The sequence below is a fragment of the Acipenser ruthenus genome, chromosome 39 (assembly GCF_902713425.1).
Source record: "Acipenser ruthenus chromosome 39, fAciRut3.2 maternal haplotype, whole genome shotgun sequence".
Classification (NCBI taxonomy): Eukaryota; Metazoa; Chordata; class Actinopteri; order Acipenseriformes; family Acipenseridae; genus Acipenser; species Acipenser ruthenus.
Genome location: NC_081227.1, coordinates 8357815 through 8380293, shown reverse-complemented (window position 1 = coordinate 8380293; position 22479 = coordinate 8357815). Strand labels below are relative to the sequence as shown.

Here is a 22479-nt window from a genome sequence, read left to right as displayed (position 1 = left end):
TGTTCATCTTCGCCCCTCCCGAGTCAGCGCAGGGGTGGTAGCGGTGAGCTGAGCCTAAAAATAATTGGGCATTTCAAATTGGGGAGAAAATGTTAAAGAAAATGACCTGTAACCAGGTGGTCCCGGGTTCAAATCCTACCTCAGCCACTGACTCAGTGTGTGACCCTGAGCAAGTCACTTAACCTCCTTGTGCTCCGTAGTTGTAAGTGACTCTGCAGCTGATGCATAGTTCACACACCCTAGTCTCTGTAAGTCGCCTTGGATAAAGGTGTCTGCTAAATAAACAAATAATAATAATAATAAAAGCTCAGAAGTTCATCCGGGCGTTTTTATTTTTTTAATAAAAACAGAGTCGGCATAAAACATATTTAAAGGCAGGTACATCGTCAGAAAAAAAAGAGAAAAATAAATAAATAACGACATTAAATTGAAAGACAGTAGCCTGCTACACACATCAATCACGCGTCATAAGTAAATAGTAAAGATGTTGAAAAGCAGTGGCTGTAGATATCAGCGGGACTCAGGGATTCATGTACTCACAAAACGACGGATTAAAATGCATTTTATTTTGCGGCAAAGCAACGTGTAAAAGAGCCTGGATAGATTCCTATGATTTTTTACTGAGGCCCGTGCCTCGGGTGCCGCTGGCTAGGGTCTTGAACGCTCACTAAATATTACTTTACACTGACTCACAATGTGTCCCTAAAATTGAACTCAACTACACCTTATGAAGCATATTAAGTAGTACATGTAATAATTACATTTTTATTTTTTATGCATGCTGAAAAAAAACCGATCAATTTCACACAAATATAATCGTTAAACACCTACAACGTAAAGATGCGCACTCGTCGTACTCATGCAACGTATTCTATTTTCCTTTTGTTATGTCAGATCGGCACATGAACTGCATCAAAATAAAGGGGATGAATTGGTATTTAATACGTTAATAGTACATAATAGGTTACTGAGATTTTAAACACGGGAAGCTTCGTTTCCATCTTTCCGTTGATAAGGAAGGGGCTGCAGCGCATCAATGACGCGTTTGGTCACGTGGCTGCACAGACCCGCTCTATCTCAGGGATGCAGTTTCTGTTTCTCACGCTACAAGGACACGCTGCACTCAGATGCGTGCAGCAAACTGAAGTGACAGGTAGGGTAGCAACTTATGTGCCTAATATGAAACATATTTTATATATAGTCTTTTTATATTACTTTTAGAAAAAAAAAAACATTTCGGTTTTGCAGGTTTGTATGTCCCAGTTTACACAGTAGTGTTCAGTGGAACTGCGTCTGTGTACATGTAATATAATAATAATAAAAAAGTTATTCATATAAATGGTAAGACTGTCCAGACTTTTTTGTAGTGGTAAATGGGACATTCTGGTGGAGTGATTTTCAGTTTAGCATTGTATAAGATATTTTTTCTCCAGGTGAGTAATGATGGACATGCAATGAAGTGGATAGCTGTGGGTCTTTGTCTGGGTGTTTGTTGTTGTTGTTTTTTTTTTTTTAACTTTAGGTAAAAATGTTGTTCTTAAAATTTAGTTTCGTATATGAAACCATGTCTGTCAAACATGTTCCATACGTTACCGGGCAATTTAACAATGTTTACAGACATTAATGAATTTGGTATGGGTATCATATGAACGTCTGTCTTTAAACTCAAATTATGCAATGCTAAGTTGTATTGTGTATCCCTGCATTTATACGTTATTACTGGTCAAACTTTTCAATAGCAATATCTGTCCAAAAATAGTAACAAATCTACCGAATGTCAATCTTGTGCATTTATTGAACAAATAAAGTTGGAATCTTCAAAAAGCCACATGTATCATGGGATATATACAGGAGAACATGTGGCATCATAAAAGAGGGACTTAAGCCCTTGTTACACGAGTCAATTTACCAGCAACTTTTATCGCCTGCGACCAAATCCCGTGAGGATTGCCCCGTGTAACAGCCCTGACAACGTACTGTCAACGTTCTGGCAAATGCGTGGCAGCGCGATTGCTTGAGTGGACAGCAATCCTACTCCAAGCAGCAGGTTCCAGGCAATGTCCAGTCAGAGCACTGGTGTGTGTCACCTGATTCTGTCTGCTACAGTGAAAACAACAGTTGAAATTGAAACGAAAGCCGCAATTACCTGGACTCAGGAGAAAGAAATACGAGTTTTATGAAGGTTGGTCAACACATCGTTATTTTGGTAGTGGACTATTTTGATAACAACCAATGCTGGGAGAGTTACTTTTAACAAGTTTTTAAAACTACTTAAAATCTTTGTCCAACTATCGTTAACTACGCCCGAACTGCACCTTTGTTCAGATCTACCCTTCTTAATATTTAAAATACCTTTGTATAAAAGACAGCAATAATAATAATAATAATAATAATAATAATAATAATAATAATAATAGGGGAATAAAAACGTAGCTCTTGTAACTCTGCTAAACCGATGTCCATATTATGTTATTTTGTTACCTTTTTTTAAACTGTTACTCCGCAGCACTGTGATAATATAACCATAAAAGGACGTTTTTATTTTGACATATATATATATATATATATATATATATATATATATATATATATATATATATATATATATATATATATATATACTGCTTTCTGTAATGAAGGTGGATTTAATTATTCTAATTGAACTGTTTAGAGCACAAATTCCTCTGGGATCCGAGGGATGAACAATATTTTAGAAGAGGAAAACGAGAGGCTCTCTGAACTCAGTGCGATTCTAGGCGTTAATGGCACGGGAACAGCATATAACAGCAGGTATTTTACAGCATTTAAAGAAATTAAGAATTACCGTTCATTGTTATCTACGTGTAGTACTGTACGTTAAATTGAGTTTTACATATTTGGTTTATTTGCTTTTATTCTGTAAACGTTACTACTTTATTGTTATAATTATTAGTTGTTCAATTATTTAAAGATGACAGTAATACTAAATAGTTGTACTGATGCTTGGTATTTGTAAGTCTATGACCTGAAAACCAGAACCATGTGACGTAGTTCTTGAATATGATTGGATATTGCTTGGATTAAAGGCAATTTGTATCGAATGCGAGTTAACTGTTAGTTGTGTCGTGTGACAGGTCAAATCCCTCGCGGTGACGTCACAGACAACATGCGCAGTGATTCGTGTAACAAGAGCCTTAGTCTTCACATGGCATAAAGCAGCAGGAAGGTATGTTGTCTGTCTAAGAAATTACATACGTTATAAATGTTACATACAGGTCATAAACTCGTATGTAACTGTTCATTTTGACTCATAATATGCCTAAAAAGAGTTGAGTAATATTTGAGATATTTTAAGAGAATATGTTAATATTATTTTTAGACAGTTATAATTCCAATGCTTAAGCTGTGATGGCCTCCATGATCACTTTGACAGATTTGCTTAAGGCACGGATGTAACAGACAGACACCATATGTCTGTCCAAAGTTATGAACGTAGATATATTTTACAATAGGAATTTAAGAATAAATGCAGCCTATAATCATTATTATTAAGCTTCATAATATTTATTTTGCTTTATATTACTTGGAGGGGTATATTTGTAACTGGGACAAACATATTGTTTTTCACACCATTTCCTAACATATAAAGTGTGGTTCTAAAGTCTTGTAATCACTTCTGAGAATAACTATGTAACCGTGCACACAATTTAATGGGATAATGAGGTTTACTTAAAACATGAGGAGACTGACAATCAAGTTAAGAGGGTACACAAGAAACAATGTGTCTCGCTCTTGTTCTGAGAGTGGGACATTAAATGCTAAGGCAGCTACAATGAGCGGCTATAGAAGTAAAATTAAACAAGACCCAGAAAAATGGATGGAGCACAAAGTGAGTGAAGCTAAAAGGTTACGTGAATGTAGGCTTCTAATGTCAGAGGAGAAAGTGCAGGAAAATAGGGAGAAATCAAGACAATGTATGCAGCAATACAGAGAAAGAAAAAAAAAAGAAAAACAGAAGGCATTGCTGATGAACCACAGAAAAAACAACCTTGTACAAGATCAACTGAAGAAAGACCAGCCAAAGTGAATACTGGAAGCTGAAAAAGCATGAACAACGGGCTAACGTCATCTAAAAAAAAAAAAAAAGACATGAGAGAGAAAAAGATAAAGTGCAAAAATGCAAAAAAGAAAAAATAAGAAATGTATTGCAGTACCTAAAAATACTTGCACAACACCATCCTCTACTCCTGTCTCTCCAAACTTTGTAAACTCTAGTGCACAAAGGAAAGCAGTATATAGAGTAAAAAAACAGATGCCACAAAATCCATCTAAGTCTGCCGATATTGTATCCTCACTGATTTTTAAGGCCAGTCCCAGGAAGAGAGCAGTTCTCATAGAAAAATGAGTTGAAATTCAACAGTCTCAAAGACAGTCTCTTCAAGATTGCATGCAGAAGACACTGCATGAACTAGACAGAAAGAGTAAACTAGTATTTACCAGAAAGATGGCAAAGACACACTTGAAAAAAATTGGAGACCAAATCACTTTGTCCCATGCCTTTGTCCCATGCCTTCCTGACTTGTTGCAAGTAGTGGATTTCACCAAAGGAAGTGAAGCACCAGAAAAGGATTCCGTGGAGGACACTGAAGGTAATCTAGGTAGTTTTTATATTTGTAAGCTTTAAAAAAAAATTCACATTTTAAGACAAGACTCTTGATTTTGCATTATTTTACTATGTTTCTCAGATATTTGGGATTTTAACAGCAGCAACATCATGGTTGTTCATGAACTGTCTACAGGGAATCCACCAGTGGATGACCATGAGGGGTAAGTCTTTCTGGAATTGCATACTTTTTAAATTATTGTTATATGTGGAGTTGTTATAATCTGTTATGTTTTTAATCACCATTCAGGTGTGCGAAAGAAACCTGGAATAATGATGTTAAGGAACAAGGAAACAGAGATGGTAAGGGCTAGGTATGAATTTGTTGCAGTTTCTTTGCACTCTTGTTAAGGACAGTCTTATAGTTACTGTTAAAATACATAATAATGAAAAGCAACTTCTATGAGTTATGATGTTCAGGATATAAATCCTTATACTTAGGATTTTCAAACATGCCCATTTTAGTCACTCAGGCATTAAACCAGGACAAAGTATTCCATGTGTTGCTGAGGTAAGTAAACAAAACTGTTGGGTACATTTACTGTTCAAGTTCAATTTATTTATGGTTTTAGTATTCACCAGTGTTTCAAGAAAGCCCTTAATTGAACAAATAATCATACTTACAATTTACCAAACTTGTTATTTTAGTTGTATCATTTCTAAGGGTGCATTCTGTTTTCTCTTCTAAAAGAGTAGCAGTCTGATATGTTTCTGTTTGACCTCTGTCATTTGCTCATAGTCTACTCATGATACACCACATTCTTCAAAACTAGCGTCACTTAGAAGAGGAAATGGTTGCACTCTTAACGAATATCTAATGTTTGTTGCCAGTACTTTGAAAACTATTCCACAAATAAAGATGACTTGATAATGTTAGTTCCTCACAAAAGATGATTGTTGGAGTATACTAATTAAATTAAGAACATAAGAACATAAGAAAGTTTACAAACGAGAGGAGGCCATTCAGCCCATCTTGCTCGTTTGGTTGTTAGTAGCTTATTGATCCCAGAATCTCATCAAGCAGCTTCTTGAAGGATCCCAGGGTGTCAGCTTCAACAACATTACTGGGGAGTTGGTTCCAGACCCTCACAATTCTCTGTGTAAAAAAAGTGCCTCCTATTTTCTGTTCTGAATGCCCCTTTATCTAATCTCCATTTATGACCCCTGGTCCTTTTGTCTTTTTTCAAGTCAAAGAAGTCCCCCGGGTTGACATTGTCTATACCTTTTAGGATTTTGAATGTTTGAATCAGATCGCCGCGTAGTCTTCTTTGTTCAAGACTGAATAGATTCAATTCTTTTAGCCTGTCTGCATACGACATGCCTTTTAAACCCGGGATAATTCTGGTCGCTCTTCTTTGCACTCTTTCTAGAGCAGCAATATCCTTTTTGTAACGAGGTGACCAGAACTGAACACAATATTCTAGGTGAGGTCTTACTAATGCATTGTAGAGTTTTAACATTACTTCCCTTGATTTAAATTCAACACTTCTCACAATATATCCAAGCATCTTGTTAGCCTTTTTTATAGCTTCCCCACATTGTCTAGATGAAGACATTTCTGAGTCAACATAAACTCCTAGGTCTTTTTCATAGTTCCCTTCTTCAATTTCACTATCTCCCATATGATATTTATAATGCACATTTTTACTGCCCGCATGCAATACTTTACACTTTTCTCTATTAAATTTCATTTGCCATGTGTCTGCCCAATTTTGAATGCTGTCTAGATCATTTTGAATGACCTTTGCTGCTTCAACAGTGTCTGCCACTCCTCCTATTTTTGTGTCGTCTGCAAATTTAACGAGTTTGCTTACTATATCAGAGTCTAAATCATTAATGTAGATTAGGAATAGCAGAGGACCTAATACTGATCTCTGTGGTACACCACTGGTTACCTCGCTCCATTTCGAGGTTTCTCCTCTAATCAGTACTTTCTGTTTTCTACCTGTTAACCACTCCCTAATCCATGTGCATGCATTTCCTTGAATCCCTACTGCGTTCAGTTTGAGAATTAATCTTTTATGCGGGACTTTGTCAAAAGCTTTCTGGAAATCTAAATAAACCATGTCATATGCTTTGCAGTTATCCATTTTCAATGTTGCATCCTCAAAAAAGTCAAGCAGGTTAGTTAGACATGATCTCCCTTTCCTAAAACCATGCTGGCTGTCTCCCAGGATATTGTTACCATATAAGTAATTTTCCATTTTGGATCTTATTATAGTTTCCATAAGTTTACATATAATAGAAGTCAGGCTTATTGGTCTGTAGTTACCTGGTTCGGTTTTGTCTCCCTTTTTGTGGATTGGTATTACATTTGCTATTTTCCAGTCTGTTGGTACAACCCCTGTGTCAAGAGACTGTTGCATGATCTTGGTTAGCGGTTTGTAAATAACTTCTTTCATTTCTTTGAGTACTATTGGGAGGATCTCATCCGGCCCAGGGGATTTGTTTATTTTAAGAGCTCCTAGTCCCTTTAACACTTCTGCCTCGGTTATGTTAAAGTTATTTAAAACTGGATAGGAACAGGTCGACATGTGGGGCATGTTGTCCGTGTCCTCCTTTGTAAAAACCTGTGAAAAGTAATCATTTAATATATTTGCTATTTTTTTTTCTTCATCTATGATTTTGCCATTTGTGTCTCTTAGACATTTAACCTCCTCTTTGAATGTTCTCTTGCTGTTATAATATTGGAAAAACATTTTGGAATTGGTTTTAGCCCCCTTAGCAATATTGATTTCTATCTCTCTCTTGGCCTTTCTAACTTCCTTTTTGACTTGTGTTTGCAGTTCCAAGTACTCTTTCTGTGTGCTTTGTTTTTGGTCCCTTTTAAATGCTCTGTAAAGTGCCTTTTTTCGCTGAATATTTTTTTTAATTGATCTATTAAACCATTTTGGCCATTTTGTTTTAGATTTAGATTTGTCTACTTTTGGGATGTAATTGTTTTGTGCTACCTTGAAGTTGCAGCCCAAAAGCAATACAGTATTGATGGAATCATTTTCAAATGTATTTATTGCACTGCTTTAAAGGGAAATCAAGTCGTGTGTGTGTGTTACATGTTTTCCATGCTACTGTTTAAGTGAGGTGTACTGTTTAAGTAAGATGAGTAGGAGGATGATGGGAATTTTCTGAAGTTCTTCTGAAAGGTAAAAGTGAAGCCATCTTTGGAAAGACAGCAAAGTGGGCTACAATTTAATAGTGTAAAAAAGAGGTCAGGATGTCAAAAAAATAAATAAAATACATACACCTTTCTTAAACAGTTGTAGCATATGGGAAAAATGCAACACACAAAAGAAAAAAACAACTTGATATCCCCCTTTAAGTGCATAATAAATCAATGTAGAATAGTGGAAACTTTTGTAAAATGTTAGTCAAACATCTAGTTTTACAAGTTAACTTTTGTTGAGTATTTGAAGTTATGTATGTATGTGACAGTCTGGCTGAGTGGTGTCGTCAGAACCAGGAAATGAACAAACAGCACTGCGAGTGAAATAGTGAATGAAAGCGATGCTGCGCGGTTTATTAAGGTTTGAACAAACACAAAAACACTTTGTAAAATAAAACGGCACAGTAGCCAAAACGAACAGACAATAAACAGACAGACAAACGAGTGAAACCAGACACAAACAAGTACCGTGCTGGTTCTCCAGCACGTAGTAGCAATTGTTATTTTAAATATCTCCTTCTCTCTCACCTGTTCTCCACTCACGAACACACAACCCAGAGTGAGTGCTTTGTGCATCTATATATACTGTTGTGCCGGGATTAAATTAGTAATTAATTATTCACTTCAATCCCAGCACGTGAACTAATTCTGTGCAACCCCGTGCTTACATATGAAATACTTTAAATGCATATGAAGTGAAGTGCAATCCCGTGCCTAAATACAACTATACATTTTAAATAACTCGTGCTACACACACCCATTTATATCCCGTGCAGCAATATCAATACACCAACATTAACACACTACATACAACATATAACACAGAAATGCACACGGGTGGGGCACATTGCCACATATACCCCACCTTGTATGCAGCACACATGGCCTTAATGACCACTTCCCCCCTTAAAATCCCCCAAGTCTTCCCCATGCTCCAGCGGTGGGGACGGAGGCTTCCATTGGCCCACAACGGGCAAGCCTGACCTTGCACAGGCCGGCTCCTCCGACCAAGGCAATCCCGGCAGCCAAACAGCGGAGATACTGTGGGCTCCGGCCACAGTATCTCTGGCAGCGAAAGTGCTGCTGGGGAAGGTGGTCTCCTGACCTCCTCTCCCCTCTTCACAACCAGCGGCTCCCTAGCTGACAGCGGAAAGGCTGTCAGCTTACCGACTGGCAGCAGAGCCTTTAATGGCTCCCGGCCTGGATCCTCCAGCCCCAGCACATCCCCAGAGCTGGCGGCGACCCTTAGCAAAGCGGAGCAGCAGGCAACCCCAGGTGATGCGGAGCAACAGGCAGCCCCAGGCGATGCGAGGCAGGCATCCTTGGGCGGTGCCGTGAAGGCATCCCCGGGCGATGGCAAACTCAGCTGCAGCTCCTCTCCCTCGGGTGATGGAGGTAGATCCAGCTCCTCTGGTGGTGGAGGTGGGAGCGGCAAGCAGTCCTCCCATATTGGGGAAGACGGAACCAGCAGGTACTGCCCTCTGCTGGTGGAAGCAGAGGCAGCTCCTGCTGCTCTGCTCCTGGTGGAGGTGGTGGAGGCAGAGGCAGCTCCTGCTGCTCTGCTCCTAGTGGAGGAAGTGGTGGAGGTGGGAGCAGCGTGCAGTCTCCTGGCGACGGAGGTGGGAGCAGCGTGTTGTCTCCTGGCGATGGAGGTGGGAGCAGCGTGTAGTCTCCCCCTGTTGCAGGCGACTGGTGCGGCTCTCCCTCTCTAGCATGGGACTGGTGCGGTTCTGAATGCGCAACCAGCAAACACTTTTCCTCTGCTGGTGGAGATGGGGACAGCTGGCATTCTTGCTCTGCTGGTGGAGATGGGGACAGCTGGCATTCTTGCTCTGCTTTTGGAGATGGGGACAGCTGGCATTCTTGCTCTGCTGGTGGAGATGGGGACAGCTGGCATTCTTGCTCTGCTGGTGGAGATGGGGACAGCTGACTCTCGGGCTTTGGATTCCCCGCGGTCCCCCGTCTAGACGCTCGCGGTCCCCCCGTCTGGACGCTGGACGTTCCCGGTCCCCCCGTCTGGGCGCTGGACGCTTGCGGTACCCCCGTCTGGACGCTAGTTCCTCTTCTTCATACTGCGTGCGGCATATGGCTAAAGTGTGCCCAAAGCCCCACAGCCAGGGCATAACTTCGCCTCAAGGTTCTTTAAAAAAAAAAAACCTCCCAGCCGTCATCCCCGACCTCCTCCTGCTGTTGCTGCGGTTGTTGCTGTTGTTGCTGCTGCAGCTTTCCTTTCCCCGTTCTGTTCCTTCTCCCTACCTTCCTCTCTTGGGCTGGTTGCTCCTCCTCCTCTTGGAAGGGGCAGATCGCCACCGTGTGTCCATTGACCCCGCAGGCAAGGCACCAGCTTTGGTCTTCGAGCATTAATTAACCATTAACTAAGCACATTAACTAATTCTGTGCAACCCCGTGCTCACATATTAAATGCTTTAAATGCACATGAGTTAGTGCTTTGTGCATCTATATATACTGTTGTGCCGGGATTAAATTACTAATTAATTATTCACTTCAATCCCAGCACGTGAACGAATTCTGTGCAACCCCGTGCTTACATATGAAATACTTTAAATGCACATGAAGTGAAGTGCAATCTCGTGCCTAAATACAACTATACATTTTAAATAACTCGTGCTGCACACACCCATTTATATCCCGTGCAGCCATATCTATACTCCAACATTAACACACCACACGCAACATACAATATAGAAATGCACACGGGTGGGGCACATTGCCACAATGCATTACATGTTTTCTTTTGTTTCAGGTGGTTGAAATTCCAAACGAGAGCATCACAGAGGGGTTGAATAACATAAAGGTTTGATACATGCAGAATTCATCCAAGTTACCAAACAGATCGATCTGGCCTGACACCTGCTTGACTACATAATCAATGAAGAGCAGATTGTAAAAAAAACTTGTTGAACCCACCATAATAGTTTTGGGGAGTAGGGTCTACTATGACTTCATATATTAGATCTGTTACAAGGCTAAGTTGTTGGGTCTATTTTTTGGATCTCATGTTTGCCTGTTGTGGCTTATTCAATGTTACTACTTTGTTACTACTCTGAAATGAGGAATAAACAATTATAAAAAAGTTTTCTATTATCAAACATCACTCTGTAAATGAATGTGGTTTTACTATACCTTTTCTAAATTGTGTCCGTCTCCTGTTACATACGTTATTAGGACTGCAAGAACTAACGGCTCAAAATAACCATCCGCAATTATAATTAGGCTTTAACAAACTATCTGAGTATTTCAGTTTATCAATGTAGATGGATATCCAATGTACAGTAAGACATATTGTATATATTATAAGAATTATGTAATTAACAAAACATCTAATTTACATCATTCAGGTCATAGCACATTTTAAATATATATTCTAATGTAGCCAATATATTTCTTATTGTTCTGCCCTTGATCAAAAGGCAAATAATTAGTTTAATCCTTCTTCATTATAAAACAATAAAAAATGTCTTAAAACAACAATATTTCTATTTCAAAGTGATATTTTGTCTGTCCCTGTTACACACGTTTTTATAAAGTGATCATGGTGTTCAACCAGCTCTGGTGATGAAATGCAGAAAAAAAAAACTTTTCACTGTCCATTACAGAAAATATACACTTTATAGATAACTAGAAGAGTTTTATATTCCCTGGTTTTTAAATGTTATTTTTTTGTTGGTCTTGTCCCACTTTTTGTACCCCATTACCATGAAATGGGCCTCCTATAAATATCTTTTCAGTAAAAAGGATATTGATGACAGCCTGTTAAATGGGTTCTGAAACCATGTTGATAATACTGTATTGGATGGGAAGAGGTTTGGGAGAGACCTGGAAATCACTGAATTGACTGAGACCATGAAAGGGTTTAAAAAAGGGAAAACTCCTGGAGGGATGGGTTGCCAGTGGAGTTCTGTTCTATATTATGGGACTGTGGCAATGTGCCCCGTCCCTGTGTGCATTTGTGTGTTGCGTGCGTGTGTTAATGTCGGTGTATAGTCATTGGTACACAGGATATAAACGGGTCTGTGTTTCACGTGTGATTTAAAAAGGTAGATTTGTATTTAGGCACGAGGAGGGCACAAATCACTTCACGTGCTGGTAAAATGTAATATGTGAGCACCGGGTTGCACAGAATTAATTCACGTGCTGGGATTCAAGTGAATAATTAATTAGTAATTGAATCCCAGCACAACAGTATATATAGAGACACGTAGCATTCACTCGGGGTTGGGTGTTCGAGAGTGGAGAACGGGAGAGAGAGAAGGAGAAAGAAAAGCAAAATAAAACGTAAAGTGTTTGTTCTCACCGTGTTTGTTTGTCTCCGTGCACCGTTTGTTAAGTGTTAGTTCGTTTTGTTTGTCTGTTTATTTTGGCTACAAGTGCCGTGTCCTGTTTTGTGTTTTTGTTTCAAACCTTTTATTTTCTGTTTTGTTTATTAAATGCTGAGCGAAATAATTCGCTCAGCTTCACCAAACTCTACCTCTCGTTTTGTTTATTTATTTCCTGGCTCTGGTCTGACGCCACCCACTCCGGCCGTCTTTGTGACAGGGACACTGTGGGACCTGATTTGCTTTTTATATTCAAGAGTTGGAAAAACAAGGACTTATGCCTGATTCTTTTAGAGAGGGTATTGTGACTTTAATTTTTAAAAAGAATGATAAAACAGAGCTAAAGAACTGGCGGCCGATCAATCACTTTGTTAAATGTGGACTATAAATGTTTTGCCTGAGTTTTAAACTCAAGGATGAAAGAAGTAATTGAGGCAGTTATTAGCCCTGACCAGACCCATGCTGCTCCAGGTAGATGGATAACCTGCTATTGCGAGATTGTATCTGCTATGCCAGGGACAGTCTGCTATTTTTATATAACACAGAGGCAGGCTGTGAACTGTGCATTATTTGGGGAGTCACTTACAATAGGACATTGATTTAGCACAAGGAGGTTAAGTGACTTGCTCAGGGTCACACAGCGAGTCAGTCAATGGCAGAGGTGGGATTAGAACCGGTGACCTTCTGATGACAAACCCTGGACCACACTGCCTCCTAAAGATGAGGTTTAATGCCAGGTTTCTAAACTGGGTTAGCTTGCTGTATGAGGATATTGAGAGGTTAATGGGGTTTGTGTGGAATGTGGTGGTAGACAGGGTTGTCCCTTGTCTCCCCTACTGTTTATATGTACTCCGCGCATCGACCCGGTATTGCAGTACCTCCGGGAACGGTGCACAGAAAGGTCGAGAGAGGTCGAGAGAGGTCGAGAGAGAGAGAGAGGTCGAGAGAGGTCGAGAGAGAGAGAGAGGTCGAGAGGTCGAGAGGTCGAGAGAGGTCGAGAGAGAGAGAGAGAGAGAGAGAGAGAGAGAGAGAGAGAGAGACTCCCTCTCCCTTTTTCTGGGTTGTATATTTTCCCGCTCTTTTTGTTATTTTTTTTTTTTGTTCCAAATAAGGCAGGCAGGCAGGTCTGCCTAACTGATGGACAGCCTGTTCTGCTGTTCTGCCAGTGTACCCAGAAGGCCTTGCTTGATTTCCTAAGTTTGTCAGCCGGCTCCTGCTGACGCTCCAGTGGCGCAATCGGTTAGCGCGCGGTACTTATATAGCAGTATGTCTGCAGAGCAATGCCGAGGTTGTGAGTTCGAGGCTCACCTGGAGCACTTCCCTTTTCTCGGTCAGTTTATTCCAGTAGGTTTTGCTTCAACGATAATGTTCATCAAGTGTGAGATTTGGTAGAAAATAGGAATAAAATAATATCCGCACACGCAGACATACCTATATTTATGTATATATTTACAAGTCAAAAGACAGATAGATTGAATGAATGAATGAATGAATGAATGAATATTTGAAAAAGCCTGAAAGGAGGTGTAAGAGTTTGCTTCTGATCACAAAATATGATTTTAGTGAAGGGGGAAGAAAAAGGGCTTGGAGATGCCAGGGATTGAGCCCGGGGCCTCATACATGCAAAGCATGAGCTCTACCACGGACAGCTGCCCACCAGTTTGATGCAATTGATCCCTTTTATTTCTGAGACAACTGCTCACGTTCCAGGGTTTCATCCTGAAATGTAGCTCTTCTTTGACAGCACGCAGCACGGCAGATGAGGTGGCCGAGTGGTTAAGGCGATGGACTGCTAATCCATTGTGCTCTGCACGCGTGGGTTCGAATCCCATCCTCGTCGGCTTTTGGCACTTTTTCCTCCGTGGCCTCGGCTCTCCTTCCCTGTGCAGCTTTGACCTGCGTTTAGCTCTGTGGCACTACAGATAGCGCGTTGGACCGTGCTGAGCTGTGCTGCGTGGCGTGACTAAAAGGTTGTGGCTGAGTTCCAGCAGTCTCGCAAGATTTTCTCCTTCGTTTACACTTTAAAATTCAAATCATTTTCTTTTGTGGTTGTTTTTAATAAACAAATTGAGAACATGGAGGTGCTGCTGGGATTCGAACCCAGGATCTCCTGTTTACTAGACAGGCACTTTAACCAACTAAGCCACAGCACCCTGGCCCTGCCTGCAGCTTGCTGAAGTGAAGGGCTTTGTTGCACAGTCCCAAGATCTGCCGGCCATGTAGAGGGATTTCCTAAGTGTGTCAGCCGGCTCCTGGCTTGCTGAAGTGAAGGGCTTTGTTGCAGTCCCAAGATCTGCCTTCCATTTGGAGGGATTTCCTAAGTTTGTCAGCCGGCTCCTGCTGACGCTCCAGTGGCGCAATCGGTTAGCGCGCGGTACTTATATAGCAGTATGTCTGCAGAGCAATGCCGAGGTTGTGAGTTCGAGGCTCACCTGGAGCACTTCCCTTTTCTCGGTCAGTTTATTCCAGTAGGTTTTGCTTCAACGATAATGTTCATCAAGTGTGAGATTTGGTAGAAAATAGGAATAAAATAATATCCGCACACGCAGACATACCTATATTTATGTATATATTTACAAGTCAAAAGACAGATAGATTGAATGAATGAATGAATGAATGAATGAATGAATATTTGAAAAAGCCTGAAAGGAGGTGTAAGAGTTTGCTTCTGATCACAAAATATGATTTTAGTGAAGGGGGAAGAAAAAGGGCTTGGAGATGCCAGGGATTGAGCCCGGGGCCTCATACATGCAAAGCATGAGCTCTACCACGGACAGCTGCCCACCAGTTTGATGCAATTGATCCCTTTTATTTCTGAGACAACTGCTCACGTTCCAGGGTTTCATCCTGAAATGTAGCTCTTCTTTGACAGCACGCAGCACGGCAGATGAGGTGGCCGAGTGGTTAAGGCGATGGACTGCTAATCCATTGTGCTCTGCACGCGTGGGTTCGAATCCCATCCTCGTCGGCTTTTGGCACTTTTTCCTCCGTGGCCTCGGCTCTCCTTCCCTGTGCAGCTTTGACCTGCGTTTAGCTCTGTGGCACTACAGATAGCGCGTTGGACCGTGCTGAGCTGTGCTGCGTGGCGTGACTAAAAGGTTGTGGCTGAGTTCCAGCAGTCTCGCAAGATTTTCTCCTTCGTTTACACTTTAAAATTCAAATCATTTTCTTTTGTGGTTGTTTTTAATAAACAAATTGAGAACATGGAGGTGCTGCTGGGATTCGAACCCAGGATCTCCTGTTTACTAGACAGGCACTTTAACCAACTAAGCCACAGCACCCTGGCCCTGCCTGCAGCTTGCTGAAGTGAAGGGCTTTGTTGCACAGTCCCAAGATCTGCCGGCCATGTAGAGGGATTTCCTAAGTGTGTCAGCCGGCTCCTGGCTTGCTGAAGTGAAGGGCTTTGTTGCAGTCCCAAGATCTGCCTTCCATTTGGAGGGATTTCCTAAGTTTGTCAGCCGGCTCCTGCTGACGCTCCAGTGGCGCAATCGGTTAGCGCGCGGTACTTATATAGCAGTATGTCTGCAGAGCAATGCCGAGGTTGTGAGTTCGAGGCTCACCTGGAGCACTTCCCTTTTCTCGGTCAGTTTATTCCAGTAGGTTTTGCTTCAACGATAATGTTCATCAAGTGTGAGATTTGGTAGAAAATAGGAATAAAATAATATCCGCACACGCAGACATACCTATATTTATGTATATATTTACAAGTCAAAAGACAGATAGATTGAATGAATGAATGAATGAATGAATGAATGAATATTTGAAAAAGCCTGAAAGGAGGTGTAAGAGTTTGCTTCTGATCACAAAATATGATTTTAGTGAAGGGGGAAGAAAAAGGGCTTGGAGATGCCAGGGATTGAGCCCGGGGCCTCATACATGCAAAGCATGAGCTCTACCACGGACAGCTGCCCACCAGTTTGATGCAATTGATCCCTTTTATTTCTGAGACAACTGCTCACGTTCCAGGGTTTCATCCTGAAATGTAGCTCTTCTTTGACAGCACGCAGCACGGCAGATGAGGTGGCCGAGTGGTTAAGGCGATGGACTGCTAATCCATTGTGCTCTGCACGCGTGGGTTCGAATCCCATCCTCGTCGGCTTTTGGCACTTTTTCCTCCGTGGCCTCGGCTCTCCTTCCCTGTGCAGCTTTGACCTGCGTTTAGCTCTGTGGCACTACAGATAGCGCGTTGGACCGTGCTGAGCTGTGCTGCGTGGCGTGACTAAAAGGTTGTGGCTGAGTTCCAGCAGTCTCGCAAGATTTTCTCCTTCGTTTACACTTTAAAATTCAAATCATTTTCTTTTGTGGTTGTTTTTAATAAACAAATTGAGAACATGGAGGTGCTGCTGGGATTCGAACCCAGGATCTCCTGTTTACTAGACAGGCACTTTAACCAACTAAGCCACAGCACCCTGGCCCTGCCTGCAGCTTGCTGAAGTGAAGGGCTTTGTTGCACAGTCCCAAGATCTGCCGGCCATGTAGAGGGATTTCCTAAGTGTGTCAGCCGGCTCCTGGCTTGCTGAAGTGAAGGGCTTTGTTGCAGTCCCAAGATCTGCCTTCCATTTGGAGGGATTTCCTAAGTTTGTCAGCCGGCTCCTGCTGACGCTCCAGTGGCGCAATCGGTTAGCGCGCGGTACTTATATAGCAGTATGTCTGCAGAGCAATGCCGAGGTTGTGAGTTCGAGGCTCACCTGGAGCACTTCCCTTTTCTCGGTCAGTTTATTCCAGTAGGTTTTGCTTCAACGATAATGTTCATCAAGTGTGAGATTTGGTAGAAAATAGGAATAAAATAATATCCGCACACGCAGACATACCTATATTTATGTATATATTTACAAGTCAAAAGACAGATAGATTGAATGAATGAATGAATGAATGAATGAATGAATATTTGAAAAAGCCTGAAAGGAGGTGTAAGAGTTTGCTTCTGATCACAAAATATGATTTTAGTGAAGGGGGAAGAAAAAGGGCTTGGAGATGCCAGGGATTGAGCCCGGGGCCTCATACATGCAAAGCATGAGCTCTACCACGGACAGCTGCCCACCAGTTTGATGCAATTGATCCCTTTTATTTCTGAGACAACTGCTCACGTTCCAGGGTTTCATCCTGAAATGTAGCTCTTCTTTGACAGCACGCAGCACGGCAGATGAGGTGGCCGAGTGGTTAAGGCGATGGACTGCTAATCCATTGTGCTCTGCACGCGTGGGTTCGAATCCCATCCTCGTCGGCTTTTGGCACTTTTTCCTCCGTGGCCTCGGCTCTCCTTCCCTGTGCAGCTTTGACCTGCGTTTAGCTCTGTGGCACTACAGATAGCGCGTTGGACCGCGCTGAGCTGTGCTGCGTGGCGTGACTAAAAGGTTGTGGCTGAGTTCCAGCAGTCTCGCAAGATTTTCTCCTTCGTTTACACTTTAAAATTCAAATCATTTTCTTTTGTGGTTGTTTTTAATAAACAAATTGAGAACATGGAGGTGCTGCTGGGATTCGAACCCAGGATCTCCTGTTTACTAGACAGGCACTTTAACCAACTAAGCCACAGCACCCTGGCCCTGCCTGCAGCTTGCTGAAGTGAAGGGCTTTGTTGCACAGTCCCAAGATCTGCCGGCCATGTAGAGGGATTTCCTAAGTGTGTCAGCCGGCTCCTGGCTTGCTGAAGTGAAGGGCTTTGTTGCAGTCCCAAGATCTGCCTTCCATTTGGAGGGATTTCCTAAGTTTGTCAGCCGGCTCCTGCTGACGCTCCAGTGGCGCAATCGGTTAGCGCGCGGTACTTATATAGCAGTATGTCTGCAGAGCAATGCCGAGGTTGTGAGTTCGAGGCTCACCTGGAGCACTTCCCTTTTCTCGGTCAGTTTATTCCAGTAGGTTTTGCTTCAACGATAATGTTCATCAAGTGTGAGATTTGGTAGAAAATAGGAATAAAATAATATCCGCACACGCAGACATACCTATATTTATGTATATATTTACAAGTCAAAAGACAGATAGATTGAATGAATGAATGAATGAATGAATGAATATTTGAAAAAGCCTGAAAGGAGGTGTAAGAGTTTGCTTCTGATCACAAAATATGATTTTAGTGAAGGGGGAAGAAAAAGGGCTTGGAGATGCCAGGGATTGAGCCCGGGGCCTCATACATGCAAAGCATGAGCTCTACCACGGACAGCTGCCCACCAGTTTGATGCAATTGATCCCTTTTATTTCTGAGACAACTGCTCACGTTCCAGGGTTTCATCCTGAAATGTAGCTCTTCTTTGACAGCACGCAGCACGGCAGATGAGGTGGCCGAGTGGTTAAGGCGATGGACTGCTAATCCATTGTGCTCTGCACGCGTGGGTTCGAATCCCATCCTCGTCGGCTTTTGGCACTTTTTCCTCCGTGGCCTCGGCTCTCCTTCCCTGTGCAGCTTTGACCTGCGTTTAGCTCTGTGGCACTACAGATAGCGCGTTGGACCGTGCTGAGCTGTGCTGCGTGGCGTGACTAAAAGGTTGTGGCTGAGTTCCAGCAGTCTCGCAAGATTTTCTCCTTCGTTTACACTTTAAAATTCAAATCATTTTCTTTTGTGGTTGTTTTTAATAAACAAATTGAGAACATGGAGGTGCTGCTGGGATTCGAACCCAGGATCTCCTGTTTACTAGACAGGCACTTTAACCAACTAAGCCACAGCACCCTGGCCCTGCCTGCAGCTTGCTGAAGTGAAGGGCTTTGTTGCACAGTCCCAAGATCTGCCGGCCATGTAGAGGGATTTCCTAAGTGTGTCAGCCGGCTCCTGGCTTGCTGAAGTGAAGGGCTTTGTTGCAGTCCCAAGATCTGCCTTCCATTTGGAGGGATTTCCTAAGTTTGTCAGCCGGCACCTGCTGACGCTCCAGTGGCGCAATCGGTTAGCGCGCGGTACTTATATAGCAGTATGTCTGCAGAGCAATGCCGAGGTTGTGAGTTCGAGGCTCACCTGGAGCACTTCCCTTTTCTCGGTCAGTTTATTCCAGTAGGTTTTGCTTCAACGATAATGTTCATCAAGTGTGAGATTTGGTAGAAAATAGGAATAAAATAATATCCGCACACGCAGACATACCTATATTTATGTATATATTTACAAGTCAAAAGACAGATAGATTGAATGAATGAATGAATGAATGAATGAATGAATATTTGAAAAAGCCTGAAAGGAGGTGTAAGAGTTTGCTTCTGATCACAAAATATGATTTTAGTGAAGGGGGAAGAAAAAGGGCTTGGAGATGCCAGGGATTGAGCCCGGGGCCTCATACATGCAAAGCATGAGCTCTACCACGGACAGCTGCCCACCAGTTTGATGCAATTGATCCCTTTTATTTCTGACAACTGCTCACGTTCCAGGGTTTCATCCTGAAATGTAGCTCTTCTTTGACAGCACGCAGCACGGCAGATGAGGTGGCCGAGTGGTTAAGGCGATGGACTGCTAATCCATTGTGCTCTGCACGCGTGGGTTCGAATCCCATCCTCGTCGGCTTTTGGCACTTTTTCCTCCGTGGCCTCGGCTCTCCTTCCCTGTGCAGCTTTGACCTGCGTTTAGCTCTGTGGCACTACAGATAGCGCGTTGGACCGCGCTGAGCTGTGCTGCGTGGCGTGACTAAAAGGTTGTGGCTGAGTTCCAGCAGTCTCGCAAGATTTTCTCCTTCGTTTACACTTTAAAATTCAAATCATTTTCTTTTGTGGTTGTTTTTAATAAACAAATTGAGAACATGGAGGTGCTGCTGGGATTCGAACCCAGGATCTCCTGTTTACTAGACAGGCACTTTAACCAACTAAGCCACAGCACCCTGGCCCTGCCTGCAGCTTGCTGAAGTGAAGGGCTTTGTTGCACAGTCCCAAGATCTGCCGGCCATGTAGAGGGATTTCCTAAGTGTGTCAGCCGGCTCCTGGCTTGCTGAAGTGAAGGGCTTTGTTGCAGTCCCAAGATCTGCCTTCCATTTGGAGGGATTTCCTAAGTTTGTCAGCCGGCTCCTGCTGACGCTCCAGTGGCGCAATCGGTTAGCGCGCGGTACTTATATAGCAGTATGTCTGCAGAGCAATGCCGAGGTTGTGAGTTCGAGGCTCACCTGGAGCACTTCCCTTTTCTCGGTCAGTTTATTCCAGTAGGTTTTGCTTCAACGATAATGTTCATCAAGTGTGAGATTTGGTAGAAAATAGGAATAAAATAATATCCGCACACGCAGACATACCTATATTTATGTATATATTTACAAGTCAAAAGACAGATAGATTGAATGAATGAATGAATGAATGAATGAATATTTGAAAAAGCCTGAAAGGAGGTGTAAGAGTTTGCTTCTGATCACAAAATATGATTTTAGTGAAGGGGGAAGAAAAAGGGCTTGGAGATGCCAGGGATTGAGCCCGGGGCCTCATACATGCAAAGCATGAGCTCTACCACGGACAGCTGCCCACCAGTTTGATGCAATTGATCCCTTTTATTTCTGAGACAACTGCTCACGTTCCAGGGTTTCATCCTGAAATGTAGCTCTTCTTTGACAGCACGCAGCACGGCAGATGAGGTGGCCGAGTGGTTAAGGCGATGGACTGCTAATCCATTGTGCTCTGCACGCGTGGGTTCGAATCCCATCCTCGTCGGCTTTTGGCACTTTTTCCTCCGTGGCCTCGGCTCTCCTTCCCTGTGCAGCTTTGACCTGCGTTTAGCTCTGTGGCACTACAGATAGCGCGTTGGACCGTGCTGAGCTGTGCTGCGTGGCGTGACTAAAAGGTTGTGGCTGAGTTCCAGCAGTCTCGCAAGATTTTCTCCTTCGTTTACACTTTAAAATTCAAATCATTTTCTTTTGTGGTTGTTTTTAATAAACAAATTGAGAACATGGAGGTGCTGCTGGGATTCGAACCCAGGATCTCCTGTTTACTAGACAGGCACTTTAACCAACTAAGCCACAGCACCCTGGCCCTGCCTGCAGCTTGCTGAAGTGAAGGGCTTTGTTGCACAGTCCCAAGATCTGCCGGCCATGTAGAGGGATTTCCTAAGTGTGTCAGCCGGCTCCTGGCTTGCTGAAGTGAAGGGCTTTGTTGCAGTCCCAAGATCTGCCTTCCATTTGGAGGGATTTCCTAAGTTTGTCAGCCGGCACCTGCTGACGCTCCAGTGGCGCAATCGGTTAGCGCGCGGTACTTATATAGCAGTATGTCTGCAGAGCAATGCCGAGGTTGTGAGTTCGAGGCTCACCTGGAGCACTTCCCTTTTCTCGGTCAGTTTATTCCAGTAGGTTTTGCTTCAACGATAATGTTCATCAAGTGTGAGATTTGGTAGAAAATAGGAATAAAATAATATCCGCACACGCAGACATACCTATATTTATGTATATATTTACAAGTCAAAAGACAGATAGATTGAATGAATGAATGAATGAATGAATGAATGAATATTTGAAAAAGCCTGAAAGGAGGTGTAAGAGTTTGCTTCTGATCACAAAATATGATTTTAGTGAAGGGGGAAGAAAAAGGGCTTGGAGATGCCAGGGATTGAGCCCGGGGCCTCATACATGCAAAGCATGAGCTCTACCACGGACAGCTGCCCACCAGTTTGATGCAATTGATCCCTTTTATTTCTGAGACAACTGCTCACGTTCCAGGGTTTCATCCTGAAATGTAGCTCTTCTTTGACAGCACGCAGCACGGCAGATGAGGTGGCCGAGTGGTTAAGGCGATGGACTGCTAATCCATTGTGCTCTGCACGCGTGGGTTCGAATCCCATCCTCGTCGGCTTTTGGCACTTTTTCCTCCGTGGCCTCGGCTCTCCTTCCCTGTGCAGCTTTGACCTGCGTTTAGCTCTGTGGCACTACAGATAGCGCGTTGGACCGCGCTGAGCTGTGCTGCGTGGCGTGACTAAAAGGTTGTGGCTGAGTTCCAGCAGTCTCGCAAGATTTTCTCCTTCGTTTACACTTTAAAATTCAAATCATTTTCTTTTGTGGTTGTTTTTAATAAACAAATTGAGAACATGGAGGTGCTGCTGGGATTCGAACCCAGGATCTCCTGTTTACTAGACAGGCACTTTAACCAACTAAGCCACAGCACCCTGGCCCTGCCTGCAGCTTGCTGAAGTGAAGGGCTTTGTTGCACAGTCCCAAGATCTGCCGGCCATGTAGAGGGATTTCCTAAGTGTGTCAGCCGGCTCCTGGCTTGCTGAAGTGAAGGGCTTTGTTGCAGTCCCAAGATCTGCCTTCCATTTGGAGGGATTTCCTAAGTTTGTCAGCCGGCTCCTGCTGACGCTCCAGTGGCGCAATCGGTTAGCGCGCGGTACTTATATAGCAGTATGTCTGCAGAGCAATGCCGAGGTTGTGAGTTCGAGGCTCACCTGGAGCACTTCCCTTTTC

The 22479-nt window shown here is 42.9% G+C and overlaps 1 protein-coding gene and 25 non-coding genes across 26 annotated transcripts in view; 18 read left to right on the top strand and 8 right to left on the bottom strand.

Annotated features, from left to right (window-relative positions):
- The first annotated feature begins 3668 nt into the window (after positions 1-3668).
- The window catches only part of LOC131707274 (uncharacterized), a 118379-nt gene continuing 99568 nt past the window's right edge, over positions 3669-22479 (top strand). Inside the window, exons 1-3 of the mRNA XM_059009613.1 lie at positions 3669-4628; positions 4725-4806; positions 4893-4945. The gene's annotated coding sequence lies outside the window, so the exon portion shown is untranslated. The remainder of the gene's footprint in view (positions 4629-4724; positions 4807-4892; positions 4946-22479) is intronic.
- trnai-uau (transfer RNA isoleucine (anticodon UAU)) lies at positions 13364-13458 on the top strand. Its single transcript has 2 exons — positions 13364-13401; positions 13423-13458. It is a non-coding gene; the product is annotated as a tRNA-Ile (tRNA).
- trnas-gcu (transfer RNA serine (anticodon GCU)) lies at positions 13901-13982 on the top strand. The gene has a single exon. It is a non-coding gene; the product is annotated as a tRNA-Ser (tRNA).
- On the bottom strand, positions 14222-14295 carry trnat-agu (transfer RNA threonine (anticodon AGU)). Its single transcript has one exon. It is a non-coding gene; the product is annotated as a tRNA-Thr (tRNA).
- On the top strand, positions 14488-14582 carry trnai-uau (transfer RNA isoleucine (anticodon UAU)). Its single transcript has 2 exons — positions 14488-14525; positions 14547-14582. It is a non-coding gene; the product is annotated as a tRNA-Ile (tRNA).
- Positions 15029-15110, top strand: trnas-gcu (transfer RNA serine (anticodon GCU)). Its single transcript has one exon. It is a non-coding gene; the product is annotated as a tRNA-Ser (tRNA).
- Positions 15350-15423, bottom strand: trnat-agu (transfer RNA threonine (anticodon AGU)). Its single transcript has one exon. It is a non-coding gene; the product is annotated as a tRNA-Thr (tRNA).
- trnai-uau (transfer RNA isoleucine (anticodon UAU)) lies at positions 15616-15710 on the top strand. The gene is made up of 2 exons: positions 15616-15653; positions 15675-15710. It is a non-coding gene; the product is annotated as a tRNA-Ile (tRNA).
- Positions 16157-16238, top strand: trnas-gcu (transfer RNA serine (anticodon GCU)). The gene has a single exon. It is a non-coding gene; the product is annotated as a tRNA-Ser (tRNA).
- On the bottom strand, positions 16478-16551 carry trnat-agu (transfer RNA threonine (anticodon AGU)). The gene has a single exon. It is a non-coding gene; the product is annotated as a tRNA-Thr (tRNA).
- Positions 16744-16838, top strand: trnai-uau (transfer RNA isoleucine (anticodon UAU)). The gene is made up of 2 exons: positions 16744-16781; positions 16803-16838. It is a non-coding gene; the product is annotated as a tRNA-Ile (tRNA).
- Positions 17285-17366, top strand: trnas-gcu (transfer RNA serine (anticodon GCU)). Its single transcript has one exon. It is a non-coding gene; the product is annotated as a tRNA-Ser (tRNA).
- Positions 17606-17679, bottom strand: trnat-agu (transfer RNA threonine (anticodon AGU)). Its single transcript has one exon. It is a non-coding gene; the product is annotated as a tRNA-Thr (tRNA).
- trnai-uau (transfer RNA isoleucine (anticodon UAU)) lies at positions 17872-17966 on the top strand. Its single transcript has 2 exons — positions 17872-17909; positions 17931-17966. It is a non-coding gene; the product is annotated as a tRNA-Ile (tRNA).
- On the top strand, positions 18409-18490 carry trnas-gcu (transfer RNA serine (anticodon GCU)). Its single transcript has one exon. It is a non-coding gene; the product is annotated as a tRNA-Ser (tRNA).
- On the bottom strand, positions 18730-18803 carry trnat-agu (transfer RNA threonine (anticodon AGU)). The gene has a single exon. It is a non-coding gene; the product is annotated as a tRNA-Thr (tRNA).
- trnai-uau (transfer RNA isoleucine (anticodon UAU)) lies at positions 18996-19090 on the top strand. The gene is made up of 2 exons: positions 18996-19033; positions 19055-19090. It is a non-coding gene; the product is annotated as a tRNA-Ile (tRNA).
- Positions 19535-19616, top strand: trnas-gcu (transfer RNA serine (anticodon GCU)). Its single transcript has one exon. It is a non-coding gene; the product is annotated as a tRNA-Ser (tRNA).
- trnat-agu (transfer RNA threonine (anticodon AGU)) lies at positions 19856-19929 on the bottom strand. The gene has a single exon. It is a non-coding gene; the product is annotated as a tRNA-Thr (tRNA).
- trnai-uau (transfer RNA isoleucine (anticodon UAU)) lies at positions 20122-20216 on the top strand. The gene is made up of 2 exons: positions 20122-20159; positions 20181-20216. It is a non-coding gene; the product is annotated as a tRNA-Ile (tRNA).
- trnas-gcu (transfer RNA serine (anticodon GCU)) lies at positions 20659-20740 on the top strand. Its single transcript has one exon. It is a non-coding gene; the product is annotated as a tRNA-Ser (tRNA).
- trnat-agu (transfer RNA threonine (anticodon AGU)) lies at positions 20980-21053 on the bottom strand. The gene has a single exon. It is a non-coding gene; the product is annotated as a tRNA-Thr (tRNA).
- On the top strand, positions 21246-21340 carry trnai-uau (transfer RNA isoleucine (anticodon UAU)). The gene is made up of 2 exons: positions 21246-21283; positions 21305-21340. It is a non-coding gene; the product is annotated as a tRNA-Ile (tRNA).
- On the top strand, positions 21787-21868 carry trnas-gcu (transfer RNA serine (anticodon GCU)). Its single transcript has one exon. It is a non-coding gene; the product is annotated as a tRNA-Ser (tRNA).
- trnat-agu (transfer RNA threonine (anticodon AGU)) lies at positions 22108-22181 on the bottom strand. Its single transcript has one exon. It is a non-coding gene; the product is annotated as a tRNA-Thr (tRNA).
- Positions 22374-22468, top strand: trnai-uau (transfer RNA isoleucine (anticodon UAU)). Its single transcript has 2 exons — positions 22374-22411; positions 22433-22468. It is a non-coding gene; the product is annotated as a tRNA-Ile (tRNA).